The 8,897-nt window shown below is 38.6% G+C and overlaps 1 pseudogene; it reads left to right on the top strand.

The window, feature by feature from the left end:
* Positions 1 to 904: 904 nt before the first annotated feature.
* Positions 905 to 4,674, top strand: LOC140931983 (uncharacterized; annotated as a pseudogene).
* Positions 4,675 to 8,897: the final 4,223 nt, after the last annotated feature.

Genomic DNA, 8,897 nt, shown 5'->3' with positions numbered 1-8,897 from the left:
GAGGGATTTTGGAGCCCGAACGGATTAATTTTGAAACGGATGTGAGAATCAACCGACTGCAAGCAGTCTAGCACGCCGCTGACAAAGGTAGAAAAGGGCAAATAATTGTACAAAAAAAAACACGACCTCAACAGTCATCCTTACAGTTTTAAGAAACTTCTCAAAAACTTCTCTCCTTTATTTTTCAGATTTGAAAGTCCAATAAAGTAATGTCATGCTTTTCTCAATTACTTCTTGACATGTTACAACCTGAAACAACATCAAACACCCGCAATGTCACAATGATCGAAGTTCTATGCAAATTGATTTGAACCGATTGAGAACAAAAAGTGAAAGCCTTTGTTTTCCATTGCGAATTCATGTCGTTATTCCCGTTGATATTACTGTTGTATGGAGGTATCATTACTGCTCCTGAAAAAAAGTTGTATTTTCAAAGAACATTCTCAAGCGTATCAATGTCTAATCATCAGTGGCTTCAATCAATGATAATTTTTAGCATCCTGGGTTGCACTTCAGGAACTAATTTTATCGATTAAAAAAACGTTTGGAAGCATTGCCAATGCATTGAACAACATGGGAAAAACATTCTTAAACGTTGGAAAAACATTTTAAAATGTTGAAAACAATTGCCTGCGTTTGAAGGAGAACGTTGTAAATGTGTTGAGAATCATTGGAATCCGTTGCAATGCATTGTAACGCATTCAAAATGCGTTGAAATGCTTTTCAACGCAAATTTCATTAACCCCAGTTTTCCCAAATAGGGTCACAATTATTGTAATTTTCTCGTTCAAGTGTTTCATCCACATTTTTGTCTGGGTTTCCTTTAGTTTTGAAAGAACTTTATAGTAATATCTAGTAGCAGTAGACCTCTGCAAGCTCATTTGAGCTTATTCTAGGAAGATTCCTTGTTTGCACGTGCAAGTTCTGTTGGACATGTCTCTCAAATGATTTTTTTATATTTACTGCTGTCTCAGTTTCCTGATTTATTCTCTCTAGGATGGTGCATGCGTTCACTTGCATGGGTCTAACTGAGACCCAATACTGCAGTTTCAGTAAGGCAGCTGGGGTAGGTTCTGTCATGGACAAGACTGTAGATACACGTGTGTGGTTATCATTGTTTTTTTATACCAAGTTATGTACTTGAAAATTTCGATGTGTTGCTTTTCGCATTTCTTGTGCAGTTGAAAGAAAGCCATTTCCAGATATCTTGATTTAACAGAATAACATTGGATAGATTGACATACACATGAACGTCTCATTACATTTCCTAGTTTACAAGGATAGTGGTTTTGGCTACATTGGAGTAGTGCGTGATCTGGCCAAAAAGTCTAAGGAAGATGCAAGAAGGGAGGTGGAAGTAACCCCAAATTATACTGCAAATGGGGATGTAAGTAAACTTACCCATAGAAACCAAAGAGATAACAACACAGCTTAATAGTTAGCGTTGTTAATAATAGTAGCATATTTTTCCAACCAAGGTGTGTACATCACAGTTGCATATTAGCAGTGTTATCTCATGTTTTCCATTTATAGTCTTCTTATTCGTGAATTTGTTTTCAGTGTATCATCACCAATGCTAGACATGACTCTAGTCAGGCAGCGATGCATTGCACTGTTTCAGCCATTTCCATGAGGTATACGTATGGTGGTGATTCTCCTTTTATTATATACATACTGAGAAATACTCACCAAAAATCTATATCGTAAATTTTCGTACGCAAATTAGTTCTAGCCAATCAGAGGAGCGAACGATGGTTTTCACACGTGAAAAAAATGATACGTCCAATCAGAATCGCGAACGATGTTTTTTCACGTGTGAGAAAAATGATACGTCCAATCAGAAGCCACAGAGGTGCGTGAGTTTCGCGCCAAAATTCCCGCCTTTTATTGCAGCTCGCAGCGCCGCGTCGCACACATTCTACGAGAAAAGTTTTACTCAAAGAGTTTTTCTCGCTAAAAAAGTGAAAAACATTTCGGAAATGGAGTGGAATAGTTTCGCTTGTTTCACTGTCGATAAAGAAAACGGTAGAGAGCCGGTTAAACAACAGCGGAAAGGGATAAACAGAACGAGACGTAAGCTTTTGTTGTGCTTTTTGTCGGAGCTACTTTGCCTTTCATTTAAGCTTAAGCTTATATTGAAACCAGCCATTTTACTTAAATTCACTCATTTTCAATTGTGCATTGAGGACAAACAGTTAAGATTACTTATAGTTCTTGGATTACCTCATATCCTCACAGTCATTTATGTTTTTAACAAACGTTTTTACTAAAAAGCTGATACTTCGTTTTCGTTGTCACTTTGCGGTAAGTGTGTAGCGGCAAATTTTAGCATTTTTGAAAGATTTAAAATAAAAAGGCCGCCAAAATGATGAATGTCTCAGTATGTATATAATAAACACAATACCACATGGAAAGTGCTTTGTACGGTATTTACGCACTCGTTGTTTTTGTATCACAAATCTTACTCGTTCGCTGCGCTCACTCGTTCGATTTCTGATACGTCAACAACTCGTGCGTAAATACCGTATGCCAGCACTTTCCTTGAAGTATTCTCTATTTATGCCTTTTTTTTCTATATAAAAGCAGTGGACTATGCTACTTTTGAATCGTGTTGTGGTCATTATATTTTCACGACCAAGTAAAAAAAAAATGAAAATAAACAGTATTTTCTTTTTGATGTCCAGCAACAAGAAAATAATTTCTGTTTGCAACTGGAGCAGGGCTGATGAAAGGAGTGCGCCATCCAGGGAAGTTCCTATGACAAAGGAAATGATAACAAACCTCACAGGAGTTCTAGGTACGTGTAAATGATTATCAAAAGACTCTGTTGATTGTCCAAGGAAATGAAAAGTTAACTGTTCATTATTATTATTATTATTATTATTATTATTATTATTATTATTATTATTATTATCATCATAGCTCACAATGTGACTGAGGTGGCCCATAATTGTGTTGTTGCACTCAAAAATTGATTTGAGGGAAGAGGCATAAAAAATTCTTTTGATACTTGGCATGGTAAGTTTCAAATGGATAAACCATTAATGTTTGTATTACGAAATATATCATAAATCCTCCACTAAGCCCTCTAGGTGGGGTGCTTATTTATGTTTTTTTAATTCCAAGAAAGATGTGTCCAATAGCCCGGGGCTACTGAATTTTGCTAAACCCACTTTCTTTGCACCCTGGGTTCAGTCTGCATGAAGTGTTACAGTTATGAAATGGAGTGCACCATTTATGCATTTCATTGTAAAGAATAACAAGGGGCAGTGAAGGGGAGGAGGGCTTATTAGAGAGGGGGTGCTTTTAAAATAGAAGATTTATTATAACATTATACAACTACATGATAATATTTTAATTGTTAGTATTGTGTGTTTTGATAGGTACAAAAGGAGTTGCCCGTGATATGAAAAAAATATGTAGTGGAGCTCGGCGTGATGAGGGTATCAAATGGTTTACAGAGCTCTTTGACAAAGGTAAGACAATGAAATTAACAGAATGTTTGAATAAAGAATTGAATATTTTTTCGCGGAAATAATGATAAGTACATGTTACTTGACAGTCAAAGCCACAAAGACGCATTTCTATTGGGCCATGCATAATAATGACGGCACTGAAGCTGGTTTTCAGCAGTACTTACTCAATGTTGTGGATCACTACCAGGTAAACATCATGGATACTTACATTATTCGGCATCACAGTTTTTTCTCCTGCTAGTGCAGATTGATCTATATCTCCAAATTAGTCTTTCTTGCACATTTAGTCACAGCAGGTAGCATATCAAAGAACAACCTTATATCTAACTCTTGTCCTGATGATGCCTGCAAACTCTTATTGTATTGGTGATGTCAATATTAATCACCTTGCCCACAGGGAAAGCATGATCTTTGCCACCAAACTTCAAGGTGAAAGGAAGACGGGTATGTTTGCAGTAAGAAGAAGGTGACAGACCCAAAAGCTGCAGAAGCTTACAGGGCTGCCATCATCAAAACTACCATCTATAAAAATCCATCTGACTATCTCCTTGTAAATTTACAGTATTACTTTTGATTGAACACATATATTAAGTGCATGAGGTAACAACGTTTTAGATGTAGAGAATTGGTACACTCCCTATTGTTGAAAAAATTACACTCTTCTGAGGATTAATGCCATTAACTAAATTGCTTTCTTACTTGAATTCTAGAGCTTTGACAAGCTTTTCACCATTTATTTTAGTGCCGGGACACATTTTACATTGAGTCTTTCCACATGGTGATGAAACCTATAAGATGAGGGTGCATCTTGCCATACTAGATTGGGTATGTTTTATTGCCTAGTTGTTTTGTAAGAACATCTGGGTAGGGGGCAAGGTTGAAGTAAAGGCACAAGAATAGATAAATACATCTGGTTTTTCTTCAATGTCAGAATGAGAATGTTGGAAGAGATGTGTACTCGGTACAGTACTATCAGCACTCATGCCATCCTGGAAAAATGGCCCCGACAAGAGTTTTGAGACCGAAGACTTTTCTATTTAGGGAAGCTACATGGAACTCATTGTTTAAAAAAAAACCAAACATTATGGCGCGACATGTAATTTATCTCGACGCATTGCACGCACAAGATATCCCGATGGGGTTGGCTTGTACCAGGCACGGATTCGATACTAGCATTAGTTTGGCTAACCAGGTTTAAGTAGGTCACATGCCTAGTATATGAAAGACAGCTCCAGCGAGATATTTTTCCTTCCTCCTCTTGCCATCAGATTGAACAGATCCCCAGAAAAACTTTTTGCAAGAGTGCTCCTTTTCAAATTTTTCAGGCAAGTGCTCATTAGTTTCAATTTTTTATTTAGACATCATTTTTTTTATGGCACCACTATGAATTTTGATTCTCGGCCACTCCCTCCTTCGCTGTCTACATGCTTTTCTCCGTCAAAATTTTAATGAGTATATTTGCCAGAAATTTGCATATCGATAGGGATCTTTCCAAAAAATGGCATGGCATCAGGGAAGAACTATTTCTCAAGTGATCCGACATGATTTAGGAATAGTAGAGAAATTTGCCCCAGAGATTGTCGTCATCCAGTTGGGTACCAGTGATCTGTCTTCCCTTTCCGCCGTTGAAACTGGCTCAGCTCTCGAGGACTTATCTCGTTTGCTACATGAGTCATATGGTGTGCAAAGGGTCTGTGTTTGCCAGACTAATTTCGTGGTAATGCTCCTTTATTCAATCGCCAGCTTAAGTTAGTAGCAAAATATCTTAAAGTAGTTTTGGAGCCGATTCCTTATGCTCTTTACTGGCGACACAGGGATTTTTGCAATTGCAAATCCCATTTTTTAACACGCGATGGTGTCCACCTTAATCACTTAGGGCAGTATAAATTTTTACGTAGCTTGAGAGGGGCAGTGTTGCAATGTTTGCGATCTCTCCAGGCTTGCGGGTAAAGTAGCTTCATGGGCTCAGTTTGATCCAATTTACATTTTTTCTAGTAATCCACTTGCATTTCCTTGGTTATCCAGTTTGATCCAATTTAAATTACTTTGGATAATCTGATCCAATTTGAGTAAGTGAGAATGTCATGCAATGGAATGGCTATACTTTTTCGTGAGACCGATTGTCATACAAGGCCCACTGTTTCTTGGGGTCTCAACTGTGATAGTGCGGCTTTGGTGCCATTTACTTTGATGCTGTATGTATTCAGCACCTCTGTCAAAGCATTTGTTGTTGACAGTAGATTTGTGTTCAAGTCGCGATTGAAACAAACCGTGCATATTATGGCCTTCGCGTTGTTGTTTTGTGCTATCACGTTGCCTATTCAGTGTACAACCCATTGATCACCCTTTCAGGGGTGTGTCCAATGCACTTGCATTATTTTGGCCGAAATTGCATTGTATTCTACGTCTCACTTTAAATTATCTTCGTTTTTTATATTATATCCGTTTTGCCATTGCACCCTAGCCTTTAGGTGATTATTTTTCGTGCAGGTGCTCCTCTCAACAGCTATTTTATTCCATTCTTCAGACAACAACGCTTGGCAACTGAAGAAAAAACTGCCTTCGTTACTTTAATGGTCCCACATACCGCATAGTTGTCTGTTTGTATTTCCCATATTTTACTACCAATTCTATTCTGTATAAGAGATACCTAATAATAATAACAATCTTTTAATAGGATGCTCCATCACAAGAGTGGTTTACATAGAGGTCCTAATTACGAGATGTATATTATATAATACAATTAAAATATAAAAAGGTTAAGCTAAAATCGATATATATTAAAAAAAAAAAAAAAAAAAAAAAAAAAAAATTCAAGCTAAAATCCAGTAACAGAAATAATTAAAAACATACACACTACAAGTACTCAATTATAAAAAGCAGAAAAAAGACACTTCTTAAAAATTGGAAAACTTGCTGAGTTTCTTACAGTTCTCTCTAATTCATTAAAGTCTTTGAAACAGTGGTACCGCGAACGTTGTTTTCCCCAATTATATTTAATTTTGGGGAGCTTGATAGTATCGTTATTGCGCGTATTGTAGGAATGTATATCACTCTTTCTTACAATGTCCAAAGAATGATTAAGTTGGCCATTAATACACTTGTATGCATATATACATCGATGACATTTCCTACGTTCTTCAAGATTCAGCCATCTCAAGACAATCAATGCATCGGTGGATGAGGAGTGAGGTGATCTATCTAATATCAACTTAGCTGCTTTGTTTTGGAGAATTTGCAATTCCTTCATAAGTGAGACATTGTCCTTGTCACCCCAGACTAAATCAGCATAATCAAAAATAGGTAGCACTAAGCTATTATAAAAAAGTAACCGGGCATCATAAGGTAAATAATACTTAATCCTACGTAGAAGACCAAGGTTTTTATTAACCTTACATGAAATATACTCAATATGGTCGGACCATGTGAAAGTTGAAGACAACATAACTCCCAAATATTTAAAACTACTTACAGAATTTATATCAGTGTCAAAAATAGATAACGTGAAAGAGGAAATACCAACAAGTTTCCTATTACTGCCTATAATCATGGATTTCGTCTTAGTAAGATTTAAAGTTAACTTATTTCCATGTAACCACTGGGCAACTTTCAAGAGATCATCATTTAGTGCCTCTTCTAACAGGTGTGGCTCTTTAGCAAAGTAGTACAGGACCGTGTCATCAGCATACAAAGTCACTTCGCAATTCTTTATAACCAGCGGAAGGTCATTAATATAAACCAAGAAGAGAAGCGGTCCTAGAATGCTCCCCTGTGGTACCCCAAAGGTCATCGGGAGAGGGTCAGACACAGCATCGCTACAGGCAGTCCGCTGTTTACGATGATTCAGGTAAGACTTGAACCACTGTAGAGTGCTGGGCGAGACATTGATAGCCGACAATTTAGATAGCAAGATCGTATGGTCAACGGTATCGAATGCCTTGGTCAGATCTAGGAACACTGCACCGCACAGTTCTCCACTCTCCATATGCAATAGGACCTCATCTGCAAAACTGGTGAGAGCCGATGTAGTAGACAGTTTGGGACGGAAGCCAAATTGTTTGCTTGAAAGGAGATTATTTGAATTCAGAAAGTCATAGAATTGGGAATGGACGACTTTTTCCAGAATTTTACTCATTGTTGGCAGAATAGAAATTGGGCGATAATTTGACGCATCTCTCCTATCTCCAGTTTTGAAAAGTGCAGCCACTTTCGAGCATTTCCATATTTCAGGAAAATTGCCAGTGCGAATAGAGAGATTCAGTAACTTGGTGATCGAGGGACAAATAGCACGCGCGCCATACTTTAAAAGTCTCGCACTGATGTTGTCCAAGCCAATAGCTTTATTTGTCTTTAGAGAAAGCAGATGCTTGAGTACTGTTTTCTCATCAACTTCGTCAAGCGAGAAAGACTGTAGCATCGTGGCCGATCTGACTGGGAACATAGCAGCAGCTGATATTTTATTTGCAAGACTTCTGCCAATGGATGAGAAATAACAGTTGAGCACGGATGCAATAGAGGCTGGGGTGGTGTGTTCAACACCATCAACTACGATACATTGTGGGCTCGAGGATTTAGTCTTGCGCGAAGACACCTCATTCACCGCCTTCCAGATCTTTCCTGAATCCCCTTTAGCCTCTAAAATCAAGTCACAATAATACTTGGATTTTGCTGCCTTGACTTCACGATTGACCCTATTTCTTAACTTTCTATAGCGAGCCCAGTGAAAAGCAGAATTGGTTTTCACGGCTTTACGATGGTGAAAATCACGATCCTTCATCACCTCACTGATTGTATACCTCCTAGCAAGCATTCCTCCACTAAGACTTCTGCAGGTACCACTCCTAGAGCAAAAAGGGGCACGTCCACGGCGATGTCGATGGCCATTTCCGACACTACCAGCTAGCAACGCCACATCGAGTTCAAGCTCAGGCACCGTGTCGATTGATGTTGCTGCCCTGTCCGCCACAGTGTCTGCCGTGGTAACAGAAGCCCTTACGACCACCCTCTCATCCGAAACCTTGACTGGTATTTTAAAAATCACTGGACCTCCTATCCTGTTGGAACCACTGGCCTTGGAATCCTCCAGCTCTGTGGGCGCCGCCGTAACTGCTGAGGTAGCTGATACTCTTCAGGACGGTCACGCCTCAGATAAACAGGGGAGACACTCCCGCTACTTTAAACGACTCTCCGCCACAGAGCACCTTTACGAGCATCTCTGTGTCTCTTAGCTTTAGAGTTAGTGCTAAATTGAAAGCCAAAATATTCGCGAACGAATATGTAGACTTTGGGGCATTACTTTCTTCTTCCCCTGAAAACGAAGGAAAATATTCACTGCTGCTCCTCTTCCTCTTTGAGCAGGTTGGTTACATTATCATCTCACATGGAAACGCTAAGAGGCTTTCCTTCTCAAAGAAATCATCC

Source organism: Porites lutea, chromosome 3, assembly GCF_958299795.1.
Source record: "Porites lutea chromosome 3, jaPorLute2.1, whole genome shotgun sequence".
Lineage (NCBI taxonomy): Eukaryota > Metazoa > Cnidaria > Anthozoa > Scleractinia > Poritidae > Porites > Porites lutea.
This window is presented reverse-complemented; position numbering and strand designations above follow the sequence as displayed.